The sequence below is a fragment of the Takifugu rubripes genome, chromosome 16 (genome assembly GCF_901000725.2).
Source record: "Takifugu rubripes chromosome 16, fTakRub1.2, whole genome shotgun sequence".
Classification (NCBI taxonomy): Eukaryota; Metazoa; Chordata; class Actinopteri; order Tetraodontiformes; family Tetraodontidae; genus Takifugu; species Takifugu rubripes.
Genome location: NC_042300.1, coordinates 1,771,542 through 1,790,764, shown reverse-complemented (window position 1 = coordinate 1,790,764; position 19,223 = coordinate 1,771,542). Strand labels below are relative to the sequence as shown.

General features: G+C 44.7%; 1 protein-coding gene across 4 annotated transcripts in view; it reads right to left on the bottom strand.

Annotated features, from left to right (window-relative positions):
* Window positions 1–19,223, bottom strand: part of LOC101066666 (protein dispatched homolog 1) — a 134,757-nt gene that overhangs the window by 17,213 nt on the left and 98,321 nt on the right. For 3 of the 4 annotated variants that reach the window (XM_011611733.2, XM_029849451.1, XM_029849453.1), the window contains exon 3: window positions 18,429–18,504. The gene's annotated coding sequence lies outside the window, so the exon portion shown is untranslated. Of the gene's footprint in view, window positions 1–2,365; window positions 2,603–18,428; window positions 18,505–19,223 lie in introns of those variants that run through there. The other variant, XM_011611735.2, reaches the window with a different exon arrangement.

Sequence of the window (19,223 nt, the reverse complement as noted above, 5' to 3'; positions counted from 1 at the left end):
CTGGATGTTAAATAATTATTGGATCCACATTTTAAGTTACCTAATAAACTTTACCTACATTTTACATTTACCTAATATTTTAAAAAATGTACAGTATATTTATTGTCTGTTTAACATGAAATTAAGACATGACACCAAACATGACTGTACCAGGGAAAATAACTAAATAATAAAATGTTCTCTCCTCACTGCTCATAATCTTGCTTGATCAAGGGGGACGTTCCACCTCCAACATTGTTATTTAGAGGGATGGATGCTCAGAGGCTGAACCGTCTCCCCATTGTTTAAATGATAATTATCAACATCTCGATGCAAAATTGCAGTCCTAAAATCCAAGATGCACCCTTTGCTCTGAAACCCTCGTCCTCCTCATGACAGCTGCTAAATGAACGACCAGTGTCTTTTTCTCCATCCCAACACTTGACTCGGCTTAACAACATGCTACGTATGTGCACGCTGTGCTCTGCGACGCTTCAACGAGAGCGAGCGGTGGAACACGAGTAGGACAGACTCGCCGGGTCAAGGGTGGCTGGGAGGATTTGGGGCTGAGAGGGGAGGAGAAGAAGAATAACTGTGGTGTGTGAAGTGCTCAGAATAGCAGAGTAGCGAGGGAAGCCCAGATGAAGTCATGAGTCTGGCTCTCACAGCTGTCAGGAGCTGAGAATGGCTTCATCAGCCTTAATGGAGACACCCACATCTGATGGAATACAAATAGGAGAGCAATAAGAATACCGGCTTCTTCAAATTAGCCATTTGCTGCTCATTCCTGCTGTTAAAGTGTAAAGGAATTTATCCTCTACTCTGTGTGTGTGTGTGCGTGTGTGTGTGTGTGTCTAGCATTCACAGGCAGCTGAGACATCTAGAGCAGACTGTGCAGATACAAACACACTTTGTGTCTCTTAAAAATAAGAGTTGATAATGAGGGACTGCAAGCGGGACCTTTTCTCTCCATCTCCTAAAATAAAGGTTACTTTATTTAATCACTAGTTTGGCTGTTTGTGGAGGAAAATTCTACCTCAAGATGCACAATCGCTGTTTTGAGTCCCACTCCGCATATTTTGGTGCTGTCCTGTGTTGACACTTGGAGACGATGCGCCTCCCCGTGTCTGAAAGCATGTGTCTGCGGGCACACACACACACACTGCGGGGGGAATACCATATCTGTGTGTGAAGCATAATAAAAGCAGGAAATCAAGTGGGCAGGATATCGCTGCTAAATCTGAAACTAAATACCGCTTCTTGCATGTAACGTATAGCTGCACGCCATATTTCTGTTGGAATCCTGTCTCAGTTTATTTCAACATCTCACTCTTTTGGATAGAAATGAACTGAATTTGGGAAGTGCTGAATCACATCTAAGCTATAAAACCAGGAGACGGTCCGTTAGACTCCCCCATGTGATCAGCGTTTACCGGTCCCACATCCTCCCTGAAAGCCAGCGAGTCCCAGTAAAGCATTTGATGTGCGTCCGCCTTGAACAACCAAAAGACGTCTATTAAAACCCAACAAAAGTAATGAGTGTCAGAGAAGGTGGTTTAGAGGAACACAGGTGATGACGAAGTGCTTCTTCTGCCCTCTTTCATGTCAAGTCCCTGATTATAGGCTGCGAGGGAAATGGGCGACAGACAGTTCCCCAACACAAGGCCAGGAATCCTGCATCCCTCTAATTAAAGCTAATAGGCAGCAATTACCAGGAATCAGTGGAGAGATAGTTAATAACCACGCTGCTTCTAATAAGGCTAACAGAACCAGCAACACCCTGCTAAGGTGCTCACGACGTTCCCCGGGGTCACAGTTTCTCTGACAGTTCTCTGTCAAGTGACATCCTCTGGATGGATTTGACCTCCCTGAGGGCATTTCAGCCCAGTTCAACACACACACACACACACACACACACACACACACACACACACACACACACACACACACACTTTTAGAACTATCATGTTTACTCTAAAGTCACTTAAGCGCTGAAAGGTGTAAGTTTTCCGGGAGTTATTGAATCAAAAACGGCTCATTTAGGCTGTTCTGTTACTATTTAGTGGGTTCTATAAATCCCTACGGGACGGGAAAAGGGTCTTTCTAGTTTAAAGAAGAAGCTGTCAGTTTGAATGACGGTGAAAAGATACAACTCAGTGCAGGTCTCGCAGCGGTTCCCCGCTGACATTTACAGCGATCGTTCCTGCTGCTTCCATCGGGACATTCCTCCACTGCGCCTTTACGCAAAACTTCTTGGCCGAGCGAGACGCATGAACGCAAAGTACACAGACGTGCACAACCCTGGCTTTCCAGCACGGAGCTCAACACCTTTCTCATCTAAAGGCGGCGTGAAACAGCACGGCAGCGAGCAGACATCGTGTCCTACCGTGTTTGGAGACTCCCGGTGCTTTCTGCTCGTTGTCGCCGCTCGGATCCACAACGCGGAAAGGGAAGCCTGTTTTGGGGGGAACAATGTCCGCGGATCGCCCTTAAATAAACAAGAACACGCCGTAAAAGCCACCGACTACTCCACGGGAGAGCGGGACTGCTTCCAGGGGGAGTGTGTTGTGCCAGAATGACAAACAGCCCCGGATCCCTGTTCCCTGTGGAGGGGCCGGAGGAGGCCGGAGGAGGTGGGCTCGGACTGCGGCGCAGAGCGCTGATAGGACGGGCACACCGGAGCGCGTTAACCCGCTCACTGCCGCCGCCGCCACCGTCGCACCAAAAAGCACTGAATTTATACATTTAATTACATTTACATCCAACTAAAAGGCAAAAAACACGCACGAATGCAACAAAAAGCTGCTGTTTGCTTTCATTAAAAGTATTCCATTTCAAAAGGGGCACTTTTCCCCCTAAAACGAATATCTCTTTTGAATATTAATTCAATTTTGCTTCTTCCTTTACAGTCAGGACAGAGGACTGAGGCTGGGGCCCAGGGTGGGACCAGGGTGCTGCTGAAGATTTGACTTATTTGGAGCATCCAATGGTTTAGAAGTTCATCATAAAAACAGACAGCTAAAAAAAACACACCACTTTACTTTTTAAGTGTTGAAACTTAGCAAAAAATACAAATGGTTTAAGCAGTTAAGGTGCAACATTAGTTAAATTAAATATGGTAAAACTGCCATTCCTAAAAATACTACTTAGTCTCCGAATTCTTTAATGAGGCTGCTGTTATTTTATGCCTCTTTAGACTAGATCAGTTGGATCACAACACAGAAAAGACCTGGACCTTTAGACCTCAGAGGAGCAGGACGTGTTCAGAACAATACATCTTCAACTGTTAGACATTACTGACATCCAGGACAAGGCTCGTGCCAAAGTTGGGATGAAGCAGCAAGAGAAAACATTTGTTAATCCAAAACATAAATATACAAAAATAGGAACCAGAAATTGTCATTTTAAAAAAGCCCATTAGAACACAGTGGAAATAGTGAAGCCTTTGACTAATAGAAGTGAACAGCACGATGCCTGAGCTATTTGAGCGCACAACTGATCAAAACCCACAACTGTCAACCTCACTTTTAAAACTTCCATCAGAGTTTGCTGACGTGTCAGAAGAAAAATCCAGATTTTTTTTTTAATGGACTGGAGGCTTTTGTGGATGCAAAAACAACTGATTCTTCTCAGCAGGGGAGGAGGTTTATAGCTGGGAATGCTGGGAAGGCAGAGGGTCGTACCTGGCTTTAATTTCAGCTGTCCACCAGGATTAGGACACAGTTCATGTAGCAAGCTGTAATCATCTGCAGTAGTAAGGCACTCCTTCACAGCTGGCCCTGAGGCAAGTCAAAGCCCCAAACATCTACTGCCTTTACTCTCACAATTACAGATATTAATAGACCCTGTAGACATTATACATCTAGATCGCGCGGCCTGTGGTAAAATTGACATTGTTTGCCGTTACTACTGGTGCTTATTTGTGTTGGCAGTTGGATGCTGCACGATGCAATGCAGCATGTTGTTGTCGGGCTGTGGCCTGTAAAAACTACATTTCTGCGTCTTCAGACCCAAATGTACTGTAGTCCAACATCCTGCGCAGGTCTGTAGGTTATTACGGTCCTTTGACGTGCTACCGGGATGGCTGCGATTCCCCACGGAAGAAATGAACAAATGCGACATTCAGGCTTTGCAGCACCGACTGTTGCTAAAAAGGGGAGCAGCGTTTGGATGTAGCTGGCCAGATCCAGGGTCTGCCCGCATGGAGTTAAAGAGAACCACATCAAAGAGTACAAATGTACTAAGAAGTCCAGAGGCCCTGGTGAAAGCTGCACGGCCTCCACATGACTGCACACAACTCACCAATGTGACAGGACACAGGGAAGAGGAAGAGATAAGTCTGTACCATCTAAGGACTATACAGAATCCTGAGTCTGTCCTGTAATGGTGGTGAATCAGATTCCTAATTTCACATCTTGAGATTTTAAAGTTTTGTAAATGTGGCACAAAGAGCAGACATTCAACACAAAGAGAGAAATGTTTTCCCTCTCCAACAGGGCATGAAACCTCAAAATAGCTGCTTGAGAGAAGAAAACATGGGGGGGAACTCCACAAAAGGCTCCATCCTGTGAGCTTAAACATGATCAAACTCGTATGACGTGGAAGTACATTATCGGTGACCCAACGGCACATCGCTCACACGCTGGATTGTAATGAGCAGCGACGTAATTGCAGGAAGGCAGCAGGTAATCCTAGAAGGCCTCGGAGCGATGTAGCAAGCCCCGATAAAGTCTGCTTAACAAGAGGGAAACACAACAGGCGTGAAAGAAATGAGGGAAACCTGAAGTAGAGCATAAAAAAGGTGGGACCGAGGGTATGATGGCTGAATGAAATACAGGGAAAGATAAGAGTAGTGTCTGACAGGCTGACGAAGAGCTACACTCAGGCTCTGGCTTCTGTGGGTCTGAGATGAGGAAACGGGAGAAACTCTATCCCTTCCACACCTGAGAAGTGGAGACGGATATCTCCCACCAAATTAAACCGATCCCCCTCTATGTCGTGTCAGGGCTGGGGAAAAAAGTGAATATTCAAAACCTCTGCTTTGCTGCTGTAAAAAAGAAAAATGTTAAACAGGCAGGATGAATTCTGGATCCAGCGCTCATGAGAACCCATATGTCTCACACATGTACGTGTTTCGGTCTAGAAAGGAGATGGTGCAATGTCTGGAATATCTAACTTTGTTTTCTTTGTAATGTTGCCAAGCACAGCAGCCACCGGGAGCCCATCTGTAGGCATCTCGAAGAGGATAATGTATCATGTAGTGTTTGTGGAGGTTTAGGCCCCTGTTGCAGCATCTAAAGTGAAATATCTGCAAATGGAAAAGACCTGGGGGTCAAACTGTAATTAACCAGCCTGATGTCTCAAAGTCGGAACCCTAAAGTATATTTAAGGCTTCAGAGTGAGTTCAATAATGTCAAATAAATGTTGAATACAAATTGTATTTTAAACGGTTTGTTTTTACAGTTATAACCAGAAAAAGAAGCTTCATCCAAGAGGAATGAGCAGCTACAAGAAAGATGGTAGAAATAAATCATAAACAGCCTGGGAATTAAAAAAAGAAAATAGTCAGGGTATTATACAAAGCATAAATTAAACTGAATACCAGAACCTGCTCATCCTTTTTGACATATTCAACCACAAACAGGTCAGAACTGTCATGAATAGTGATAGATAATCACTTCTGGGTAACTCACATGTGGGGAATGTACAGCCAGGACTGAAGCAGCCCCAGTACTGAAGCAGCCCCAGTACTGAAGCAGCACTGGGACCGAGGCAGCCCTGGTACTGAAGCAGCCCCGGTACTGAAGCAGCACTGGGACCGAGGCAGCCCTGGTACTGAAGCAGCCCCGGTACTGAAGCAGCACTGGGACCGAGGCAGCCCTGGTACTGAAGCAGCCCCAGGTCCATACCTCATAACTCCATTATCATCATTTCTTTCCGAGGGACTCAACCGAAGTCTTGCACAAGTAAAAGTGGGTAAAAAGACGTGCTGCAAACTGAGGAGATGCTGCTTTTGTGCAACAGATATGGAGAAACATCTGCTGTGGGGTGGGGGGATAACATCATCCTTTTAATCATTGAAACATTTCAAAACTACATCAAAGATCAAGGAGCAAAGACAAAAGTGCACATGGGTTAAAACTAATTCCATTTCAGTTCATTCAAGTGTAAAAATTAAAAAAATAAATCTAAATTTGACTGTATGGGCTCCTCAAAACCGCTCAATTGTTTCACCTTTAATACAAGACTCATGTTCTGGCAAAAGAAATGAAAATCCTATACAGGATATTAGATCTATATTAGATTTTGATGTGAAAAAGCTTTTTTTTTTGCTTTGTCTTGAGGTTGCATGAACCCTGGCCTGCCCGTCTGTTCTCCACATATTGGCACCAGTCACTGAAAAACAATATCGACCGCTATCCAAGACAATTTGCAGCTGCCTAATGTGTGAAAACTGGCAGCGTTTGGCCTCCACAAGCACATCCCATGAAGCCAGGGTCTACCTTGAAGGAAATTCATTTTGATTGGTTATTTTAGGACTCTTGTCTTTTTTATAATATAGTAAATATTGTTGTTTAAACTACATGTCAAAGAAGGAATGTCTGTAACAAGTTCAAGACATGTTCTCTGCAGATTCCAAAAGAAGGTTAGCAGAGGAGCGGCAACGCTGATGTGGTTGTGCACACACAGACCGGGGCCAGATGACCTGTCTGGTTCTTATCACTCCTTTGATACACAAGATGGAGATAAAAGAAAGGGACAGACTCCAGGATGAGGAGGAAAAAGTGGAAAGGAAAAAAGGCTTGGCTCCAGCTAACAAATTGGCAGAGATGTTAAACTGCACATCTAGTCAACATTCTTCTATGAGGTGTTGACTGACAGCTCTGGGGTGTGAATGACATCACAAGGACATTTAACTCCCAATGGTTGGCAGGTGCAAAACCCCCCCAAAAAATAGTGTGCGAGGGACACAATTATAATGCTTTAATTAACCTGCTATAACTTGAAGTCAAAGCAGAGCCGAGCAGGCTGTGATTGATGCCAATTAACGCTTGATGAACCATCCAGGCATGTGGGTTACAGCCAGAAACTGGGTTCTAACTACCTCACCAGAGTAGAATCATCTAATGATCAGCTTATAGATGACTACATTCAGAGAAATGAAGAACAACAAGGGTTGTTAAGCGGCCACAATAGAAGACCCAAAAACACAGACATTAAACCAACAGGGCCTAAAATATGACTGGGATGATGTCACTTTTACCAGCAATGCTGACCAGCTGCACGAGGCAATGTTAAAATGCTTTATTCCATAAAAACTTGCACCCATCTGACAATAAACAAAGTTGCCTTCTAATTAAATCTAGTTTTTTCCTGCACGTGGTCCAAGAGGTTTTTAGGGCAGCCTTTGTAGTTCCACGACAAAGATCTCCTCTGCGCTTGATGGCCCTGCGCTCCCACAAGAAGAGGAGGAGGAGGAGGAGGAAGAGGAGGAGCTATTGGTCTGATATCGCAATGGAAAAAGTCTCTACATCATGTTACATGTTATTAGATTGATTTTGCTAAAGAATAACTTCTGAGTTCCAAAGAATAAATGGACCAAATCAAAAGCAGAGAAAGATGAAAAAATCAAAGTCCTAACGCGAGGAAGCTCAAAGAGTCCACGCTGTGGCCTGAACAGGAGCGACGTTTGAGAGTCTACTGCAGAAATGGGTCCGTGTGGACAAAAATGCGAACGTGATGGATGACATTAGTGTGTCAGATTTCTCCCAGGACCACGAAGGGTCATGGAAAAGGTTGTGTCGGAGGCTAAAATGGCCCAAAAAAATGGTGGCATGTGCATGCAAATGTCAGAGGAGGTATGAGATCACATCCTACTGCAATAAATTTTTGGAGTCAGAAAAGCCAAAACAGACTTTTTTTATGGGGGGGCAGTGTGCGAAAGCAGGATGCTGGCATGAGAAAGTAAGATAGAGAAGGGAGTGGTGAACAGGAAGACGGAGAGACAGGAGAAAATGTGTCTTTTCTGTCTGCGCATACTAATTCCACACACATGAGAACAATATCCAGGCTGAAGTGTCAGTGCAGGCTGCAGCTGGGTAGCAGACAAGGCCGCAGCGCATCGGGTCAAAGCATAACCCCGACTCACAGAGCGTCTCCGTGCTCTCACCTACTGTACGCTTCATACAGGAGGTTTCACTTCACAGCGTGTTCATCATGGGTGAGATCATTGGGAGCGCGCCGCTTTTGTCAAACGGTGGACTGGCAAAAAGGTTTTTACTGGTGGTTTGTTTCAACATTTAAGGGTGTGTTGCTGTGGTCATCAAACTCAAAGAACTCAGTGCCAGTGTTCAGGAACCAAGAGCCGAGGGGAACCTCGGGAATCGACAGGAGGACAAGATAATGTCCCCCATGCGGTTCTAAATCTGATACTAATTGAACGCATTGTCAACATCCTGGATGGATGATGAACGTCCTGCACAGCCCTGCAGTACAATATGTCGGGCTACAAAGAGGACAACTGGGTTTCTGTGGCTGTGGCCCTCTCACAGAGGAGACTGCTGGTCAGAAGACGGCTGTGAGAAAATAGCTTTTGGCACATCACCTCTTTGCCTGGAGTACATGAGCTGATGCCAAAGAGTGACTTCATTCTGTGTCATCTCACTGAAGGACACGTTGGAGGCCTCCTGAGGGGTGTGGGGCACACAAGTGGGGAGAAAGACCCTGAGGTGGACATGTGAAAATGACGCGATGGTTTTTTACAGTCTACAAATTCCACCCAGTGGTGACGCAGTTGTGCGACTGTTATGTGCTGATATGCAGATGATTCGCCAGCCTGCAGGTGAATATCCATGTAAAGGTCCGGAGGGACCAAAAGCACTTTCTCATTTATTCCTGATCATTGTGTCTTTATGACACACAGGGAAACGAGGTGCAGCGTTGAAGCACTAACATGTCCCTGACGGCTCACCTTTAAAAATCTTTCAGTAGTTTGACTGGCAAGAATCAATTCTTTTAAGTAAAACAGCAAAATGATGTGGTTTTTCCCTCTGTGATGTCTTATCCACTAGGAAATGGAGTAATAATTACAATCTTTGGTTACTGACTGTAGTGCCCCTGTGTGTGTGTGTGTGTGTGTGTGTGTGTGTGTGTTGTTTTTTTAGAATCAGATTAAAATACAGTGTATGTGAGCAAGTGACCCTCCGGGGGGAGAGCAACCTGTCCTGTTTGGATGTGTTTTGACGCTGCTGTCATGTAACTGAGACAGACAACAGATGGAAAGACGAGATAATTAACCAGACATCTCCTGTTCCAGAAGACTTTTGCAGGTGTTGGCCACAGACTGGTTCCCTCTCCCCGCTGGCTGATGATTTGCTAGTTTTGCATGTCTCTTCTCCAAACTGTCCTCTGGCCCTCAGAAGCCTGCACCATCCCCCATGTCAGAGCTACAGAACAGAGGTTCTCTTACGACCCAGGATAAGATCATCAGACCCAAACTTATAGCATTCAAAGCATGTTAAAACACCCTCTGCCCATATGGAAACGTAAAAACACAATTAAAAACCACACCAGCGATTCACACCTTCGTATAGAGCGTACAGGCACCTTCCTTGATACTGATCTCAGAACAGATGAGGGCAAAGCAGCTCAGCCCAGCTCAGTAAAGATTCAAAAGTTCTCTCACTTCTAGAATAATGACTATTCTGATGTCTTGGTCCTCGGCGGGACGAACTAGCAAGCGTATGTTAATGTATGACTTTATGTCAAAAGTCCGGTCAATGCATTCACGTCTCCCCAGCTCTGCCATTGTCCCCACAGCTGTTGTCGCCATCAGAAAGCAAACAGAGGAAAACAGGCCGTCGTGATCAAACCAACAGGTCATGCACAGCTGAAACAAAACCTAAGAGTTCCTTCTACACACACACATGCAGCAGCGCTTGTCTCATCTTCTTAAGCCCTATATGAGCATTTGTGGGTTCAGTACCTTGCTCTAGGGTATCTGGGTAATGCTCTGAAGGTGTTCGGGCACTGTCCTCTACTACCAGAACACCTGGTAGGAGTTTGCCTGAGCTGGATCTTGAACCGAGAACCCTCCACTTCCCAGCCCAGTTCCCAGCAGACTGAGCTCCCACTGGCCCATTTCTCAAATGTAATATTTAATTTATTGAGCTCTAGGATGTGCAGCTTGTGTGTGTGTGGGTGCGTGCGTGCGCATGGTTTTGTGTACTTGGAGCCCTTCCTGCTCCCTGTGGAGAGGTGTGCGCCACTGAGACGGGAACAGGGGCCTCTGCAGCTGCTCTCGCTGATGCACATGCACACACTTGACAGTCTAACACAATGTTCAGTTCACATCTCTCTGCTAACCTTCCCCATCCCTCCCGCTCTCATTTTTGCTGCTGGTGACATTAAACAGAACAGAAAGGTTGTGCGTTCAATATCAGAGTAAAGAAAACACTGCAGCCAGAGTCAGTAAACACAAGGGTAAAATAAATGCAAACTAATATTCTTCTCAGTTTGTCCTCCTTCGTTTGCACTTTCCTTTAGAGCTGAGTAGGAAATAAACAGAACATCATTTGGTTGATTGCAGAAATTAAAGAAAAATGAAAACTCTGATTCCTACCACAGTACATGGAAAAAAAACCCCACACAGAACATCAACCCAGGCCTTGAACATGACTGGCTCTGATTCAAGACAGTTCAACTTCTCCATGAATCAAAACAGTATAAAAAGGCCGTACAAATATCTTTCAGATGCGAAACCATATTAAAAAAACTGAACACAAGCGAGTCTGCAACGTAGTTTGGTTCTTGGGCCGGTTTACTGCCACAGTTCAAAGAACATTGCGTGTCTTCGGGGGACAAATGACAGTCGCTCAAAGACGGAATGTAAAGAATTCATATTGACTTTCACAGTATGGACAGTAAACTGTCCCATTCTGGATGTGCGGGTCAAATGTGCGTGTGTGTGTGTGTGTGTGTGTGTGTGTGTGTGTGTGTGTGTGTGTGTGTGTGTGTGTGTGTGTGTGGAATCAGGTGTTGAAGCCACTACCAGCACAGTGTAATGGAGATGTGGTGGGAAAGCAGAAGACTTGACAGCAGTGGGCTTGATGATAAATGTACTCTTTGACAAATGGACCAAAGAAATAATCCTATACAAGCACTCGCTCTAACACACACACACACACACACACACACACACACACACACACACACACACACACACACACACACACACACACACACGGAGGTGGCTCAAATGTGAGTGGAGGTTAGTAAATGTAAAGGAATTGAAAGAATGAGGGGTGAGGGGGAAGCTTTCATCGAACCAGAACTACTGCACGACATCTCTCTGATCAAAGAAACCATCTTTGGGAATAAATAAACCAGGCTAAAACAATAACGGCGCCCTTGTCTCCTCCTGACGCCTCATCAACTTCACACAACATCTGACTCCTGAGAAACCGCCCAGCCTCCACATCCAGAACAAACTCTGGATCAAAAAGAAAACTGATACAGTACCACAAGAGGGTGAAAAGACACCCACAGGTGTTAAAGAGGACGTGGCTGAGGTGTGCGGGCATGTCCAGGTGGGCCAATAGCGTCCATGCCACCACTTGCATGGCAGACGGTGGACAGGTGATAGCACGTCTCCTCCACACAGACTGTTGTACAAAACGGCCTGCTTGCCATTTTTTTGTCTCATGTAAGAACCAAGTTATTATTCTGAGTCTAACGGACGGTACGACACTTTGGCACAGAGCGGCGAGAACAGTAATGCTGAAAACATGAAAATGAGCGGAAAGTTGTCCCGGTTCCTCTGGCCAACACTGACTTTATTAGCTGTCCACATATGACCATAAATATTTAGAAACAGTCTCAAATGGCTGGAAATGCAGGCGGGGGGCAGGGGTGGGGGCTCCACACCCAGAAAATGACAGGGTCTACTCCTGCTCTGGAATTTATCTGGCAACCTTTAAATGTGATGGGGGAATTATTAGTGACAAGCTTATAAAATGACATAACGCTGAGCATGAGTGGAGGGGAATAACGGGGGAGCAGAGGGGCAATGATGGAGACAGACAGGCAGGCAGGCAGACAGACGAACAGCGTTGTATAAAACCCGAGAACCAAAAAAAGGAGCCATTTCCAAATATTTATATGCTTTTGAAATCCCTACATTTGTAAAGCTGCAATATAAGAGAAAATGCCTCATTATTGCTGCTGGGTAAACAGCCAACACACCAAACCTACTTGTCTCTGCTGATGGTCGATGGTTGATCTGATGGTTGGACATCCTCCACTCACGCAGATGAGTAAAAGGCTTAATTCTTCCTATCAGAATGTTTGTCCATGTTCATCATGAGGGCTGACCACATGCATGAGCAGATGTGCACATTAGTCCCTGGAGCAGGTGTTTCCTTCAGCATTACTAACATGACTTTACGCAGCCAAGACTCTGCTGTGTCATCCTGCAGCCGCAAGAATACCGCCAGGTCATCAGAGGAGAGGCGTCTCTACGTTCATTTCAACCCTTCCTGATAAACACTATACGTAGCGCCTGTCTGTCTGACAGTATCGGACCCGGACTTTGTGCCTTCAGGCAGTTAATGCCATTTGGAATGTGGTGGCACTTGAAGGAGAATAATGGTTCTCTGTCTTTTTCCAAGCGTCCAGAGCCGGAGCCAGGCCTCCTCGTTAGCCCTCGGTTATTAATCATTGTTTGATAGCCAATATTCTTCTCTCTTCAGATGAGATCAGGAGATTGGGATGAATGAAAGCTTCCTCAGGGACAAGGAGACGATGTCATCTCATGGACTTAAACGCAAGTTAAGCGATTTTACCAAATATTAAAGCTCCTGACAACAATCACCCTTCACTATGCTGTAACTCTTAGCTGCGACAGTGTGTTGATTCACTGTGGTCGACAACAGGCACTAATTTTTGTGGTAATTATGGCAAAACCCAAATGATGTCTAGAGTATAATGAGACAAACAAGACAAAGAGTCTAACACTAAACAAACTTCACAAAAGCTCTTTTTTGCAAAGAGGAGCAGGAATGTCAGAAACCATGTGAAAGCCTGCCTGGCTCCCCAACACTGTCCCCCCTGGAGCCAAACCAGTAGTCTGGTCGAAAAGATTACAGACATTTGTGGTTCATTTAATCGTAAGGCAAGAGAATCCCATAAACAAGAGACTAACCAAAAGCTAAATTTACAGTTTGACAAGTAAACACAGTTGCTTTGCTACAACTGGGCCAGTGTTTTATGGCATATTCAAGTGTCAGCAGACCACAGATGGAACACACCTCATCATCATATCAGAGGCTCTTTGTTAATATTCCAAGCTGTGTTTAGGGTCCGGCTGACAGCGGCGGACCAACAGCCGTGCATATGTTCTGGTCAGTCCTTTTCTCCTCCACACCGGCCATTGTTGTGGGGGCTGCTAAATATTTACTCTTCCCAGCTTGGCAGGGAAATGAGTGGGAGGGGTGAGTGACCCATTGTGAGACCTACCCATTGTGATGGAGGGTTCGGAGACACAAACAAGTAGGATCCTCGCTTCCCTGCCGGCACCTCGAAGCCACAATACACTGTTAGCTCCGCACTGAGCAGGATCCGCTGACGCTCAGAGCTTTAGTAACGGAGGTGGAGAACTGGGGAAGACACAAATTGGGGACACGGGGGGGAAGGGGGGGGTGCTTCTGAAAAGATGAGTGGAGACGGTTCCCCTTTGAGAGCTGTTTACATGACAGACCACCAGAGGAACTCCCAGATAATGAGGACCCAAAGAGGACCCATGACAGCAGCCAGTGCCCACTGAGAGGGGACACACCAATGCTAGGGACACATGCCCCCCCAGGCCTCGTCCCATAACGCGTATTTAAAAACAATCTCAGCTATTTCAGCTGATGTTCTGCAAAACCTCTACCTTTGCACCCTTTCCCTGGACTCTGACCAACAGCCCAGCATTCGACCCCACGGGGTTGAAAACTCACAGGGTTAAAAATGCACCATGGGTGTCTCCAACGTTTACTTGTTCCCACAAAATGTGCTTTAATAAAAGTAACACAAAATGATTCTAAATCCACAGTTGCAGCCCATTTTGACTTTAGCATCTTTCAAAGCCAGTAAAAAATACATACCTACATACCTACATACATAAACTCCCCATGTGTCAGCCAGGTGTAACCCACAGGTGCATCGTGCACGTCCAATCAAAGCCGCTCTCTTTTCAACAGGAGCTCTGCACCTCCAACAATATAGAGTGCTCAGATTTGCATTGATATGAAGCTGGAAATCTGCTTTAATGTCTTTTGTTATAACCTTCACAGCTCCTGCCTCATTTCCTGTCTGAGATAGACTTTGAAATAAGTTAGCTGGGTTCTCGACAGATTATTCTGCTGCTTTCTTCCAAAACTACAGAGGACACACATAATATAGAGAATAGTTAGCTCAGGTAGGAAGTCAACACCCCCAAAGTAGACACATTCCTTCTAAACCTACTCCTATTCATTTCCGTGCCATAAGTACACCACCAAAACACACCATGCACTGAAAGGCAAATTGTTTCTGACCAATTAAGCCAAGATTCTCTCCCCACATTTCACATAATGTACAACACTGGTCCCTGGAAGGCAGAAAGGCCATTAGGCCAGAAAATGCATTTGCATTCAGCCTCTGACAGTTGCGAGCCATCTGCACTGTTATTACAGCAGAGATGGGACCTTTTGACCTTATTGTTGATCAGCTGGGCGACACCACTCTCTCTGGAGGATTCTTATTCGCATGGTAGGATGATAAATCTTCTGTTTTTCAAATTTTGACAAACTGTTGCCTCCTTTACTGAAAACTGTAGTTCAGGCTTAGACTTACAAGATGCTCAGTCTATGGAAAATTTGTTACGTTCCCTTTCCCATTGACAATAAGATAGCAAAATAGACTGATCAACACTTATACATAGCACTGATAATCAAACTACTGTAATATACATTCAGTTACATTTCACTACATCAAGTGAATGTGGTTTTACACCCAATGAAGTAACTGTGAACAAATGAAATCATATTTTTGGCTGGAGAGTCACCTCCAGCTGAGCCGGTACTCTGATGTCATTTCATCACACCTGTGGCTTGTTATATGGAGGATTAGTGTTTTCTACAGACCGCGCACACAACAGATTATTAAAATCAACAAATCATAAACTTTAACGAAGACATCACCCTGAGCCGCCACAGCTGAAGCGTCTAATGAAGCAAAACACATGCAATAATATAGTGAATGGACATGAAAAGGCTGCCAGAGGCATCTACAGACAGACATACTGTAGCAGAGATAAACATCCCTGATGCGCTCATTAGGCTTATAAAGCTTGTTGGATACCCAGAGGCCTTGGATGCTGCAGCAACAGTCATTAACAAGACTCTGGGATCAAAGTTGCGCCGATTGTGATGTGTCAGAGGGGGTGGCTCAATGAGGTGGCTGCCACGCTCAACCCAAATGTACAGTCAGCCTAGGAATGCCCCGCTAGTGAGTCAACAAGATGGTCAGAAAATGTGTCGAATCCTCTGAGTGTTCCTTATGAAAGCCTGGAAAAGGTTTTACTAGTGCTCAGAGATTCCCTGAGCTGGAATCAGAGTGACTGCTGCACATGTACAAATGAATAATCTCTGCCAAAGATTAGCTTTGGCTAGTTTCTAACATCATTTTCTCCGCTCCCCACCGCATTCTTCTCACTTAAATTATCCCCATTGCATGATATTGGTTCAACATATCTTGCTGGTGCATCACCAGTGTGTGCTGTGACTCATTAAAAGCAAATATTGAAAGTTTTTGCCAGCTAAACTTTTATGGTTACAGTTAGTCATAAAAAGGTATGCTTGTATTTGTGGCTTTACACAATAAAAGAATATCAGGGCTTTAACAAGTCCTAAAATTGAGCAAACCCTCCCTCCAAAACTCCTTGGTTGAATAAGGACTCAATATTGTATTGCTATAGTCACCTGCAGCCAGCCCAGTAGAAGCAGCCATTCCGAACCTTCCGGCATCCCACCAAACAGTGGAAAAGGAAGTCTGGAAATTCCAAACCATAGCATAGCATTCAGCGGAAGAGATTAGTAAACAATAAAGTTTAAAATGAACCATTAAACTTTATATTTGTGTGAGGGGGTTGGCAAGAGAAGACCTCTTAACAGATGAAGGCAGCAGGTTTCATCCGGGAAAGCGAAAAGACGAAAAATGTCCCATGTGAGAGCAAAGTGGCAATGTTTGACCATAACACACATGGCCATGTTTAATGAAAATCAAACAGTAACAGGTCAATACAAATACCACACAGTGATGAGTGTGCACGGTGGCAGGGCTGATGCACAGGGACACACTGCTGCCATTCAGGAGCTAAAGCTTGAGCACACTGGCACTCACATAAGAATGGTGCTTTAACGATAGTGTCAAACTCCTTCAACCTGATTAAAGAGACAAAAAACTGGGCACAAAACTCAACCAACTGGAGGAAAACTTGGGTTGAAGCTGCTCAAAATAACCATACCAACTAGAGACTAAAGTAGTGTTTTAACTGGTGCGTTACTGCTGTAAATGGTCCTAAAGTACCCAAACATGAGGATTACTGCTATAGACGTGGCCTCCATCCTGGCTCCAGAATTGTGCAACAAATAATGACCCAATTTAATAAGGCATGTGTTGTATTCACCTCATTTCAAGGACCAAGTGATTTTTATTATAACAAATGTGAAACCACAGACTTCAAAAAGGGTATAATTCATTTTTTAGATGATTGTAACAGCAGCCAAAAGTGCTTGGCACATTATCAACAAACGCCACGATGGCCCTGCATAGTGAGGCCATGAAAGAAGAGTGTCCTGTCCTGGACAGCTCTCCTTCTGGGAAGACCATATAACTAAGAGAAACAGCTCATTACCCTTCATGTTCCCTGCATATTCAACCGATACAATATACCAGAGTACACACAACACACACTAACACTTAGAAATCATCAAGGTCTCACACACACACAGGGCCATGAACGTGGCGTTCATGTGGACAGAGTGTTGTTGGCTGAGGGACACGGTCCTGAAAGACCTTCAGCAGGTCAGAGCAGAGGAAAGCAGAAACCCCGGCTGAGTGAGTGTGACTGAGAAATGTGTCGTTGCGTGTGAATGTGTGTGTGTCTAAGAAACCAAGTCCAGAATGATTAAGTTAGTGAAACAAGACTCTGTGTGTGTGTGTGTGTGTGTGTGTGTGTGTGTGTGTGTGTGTGTGTGTGTGTGTGTGTGTGTGTGTGTGTGTGTAGGCGATTACCTGAGTGTGCAAGACTGCACAGCTGCCCAGATTTACACGTCAACATGAAGTCATGTGCTGGAAGAGCTTCCTCAGAGCTTTTTATAAAATTTCTCCTGGTAGCAATAATTTGGTAACACTTGTGCCCAAAACAGCAAGTTAAACAGGCGGCACACACACCAGAAGGGGCAGATTAACCTGAAAGAGTTTTGATGTCAGCAGTGACAGAAAGATTTTCCTTCGCTCTTTTGGAAGTGGGGGGTGCAGATGAACACATCGACTCTGACCCAGCTGCAGCGAGGTGAAGAACAAACATCCTCATCTTTTACCAAAAGCTTGTCTGGACTTGCCAGACAGAAGCACAAAGGGCCAGGAAGAGCACGGTTAGCAACGGATCTACCTCCAGCATGTTCCCGTGTTCACGTCTGCAAGTCCCTCAACAGCTTCTCAGGCCTCTGTGATGTGACTCCAGAGGCCAGAACCGCTTCCTTAGCAGGAAAAGGGTAACAATGCTGCTAATTAGTGGTGAGGAGATGAAAACCTCTTTTAGATACTTTTGTAGATGGAAAACTGGAAAATGAATATCTCAGGGCATGTTTCCATTAAACCTTTGCCCTAAAGCAACCATTCAATTGTACAACATTCCATGATTTCATGTCACGGCCATCTTCTCCTCTTACCTCCACCAAGGAGGTTCCCTGACAGCCAGGGTTTGTTTGAGAGCAAAGTAACTCAGACATTAAAAATCGATTTTAAGGAAAATTTCAGGAAATTTTGACAAGAAAATGTTCCCAAGAACCAATTTGGAGATGTTCCAGACTCTAGAGGGGCATAAACCTTTAGATCTTTCAAAAAATACAGCAAACCTGCTATGTTATGACCTGCCTGTATATACATTTATATACGATAGTACAGATAAAGTGGGGATATGTGGGAAAATAGGCTGCTCGGCAGAGGTCTGCTCTCTTAGAGTGCTGTTATCTAGTTTACTGAATCACATTTGCTGGGTTTTGTTGTTTAGTTATACAGATTCTGTTGATCCATCAAAGACAGGATATTGATCTGAAAAGTTTGTTACAGTATTCTGCCGAATAGCAGGTGGCATGTTGAGCACGTGTGTGTTGAATGTGTGATACAACACACATTTGTCTTACCTGTCACCTGAAAAGCAGCCGTTGCTGGCTTCTACTCATCCGTTCAGATTCCCAAAACTCACAGAAACAGGCAAATCTGGGGGAAAAAAGAGAGAAAGACAAAATATAATTGCTATTTCATTCAGGCTATGTTTTCATCCAATTTAGGGCCCAGACAGCCACTAGATTAAAAAATAAATAGCAAGAATCCAGAAGCCAAGACTTCTGCTGCGTCTGCATTTCCAATGGCGGAAAACTCGTAGTGCAGATTTTCCAATAAAACTCTTTGGAAATGAACATTTCAAACATTTGACATACTGTGAAATGACAACTTCAGATTTCTGCTTCAGCTCAAATGACATACATAATGAAAAAAGTGAAATCCATGAATGAAAGCATTTTAGTGCAAACACAATTCTAGATAGGGCACTTCCTGTTAAAGACAGCAGCGCCTCACCGCAGGCTTGGACCGTTACCATCGCACATGTTGGCAGCGTTGCAGTAATGCAGTAATACAGTAAGTCAAGAGTAGCTAAGAGTTGGTGGCGTAAACTTGATGGTAAAGAGATGAAGCCATGAGAGTAAGAATAGCCCTCGAGCCAGAGGTGATGAATTTGCCAGGTGAGGAAAGGAAAAGATGTTAAAAGGAGTGAAGAAACCCAAGAGGCTGTGTTCAGCAGCTCCTGATGCCAGAGAAGTACAGGTAGCCTAATAACAAGGTCATATTATGCCCTTGAGAAGATCTAACAGGGCAACAGAACCAACATATGGTCCACATCACCAATTACCAAGGTGTGTGTCGATAGGGACAAGATG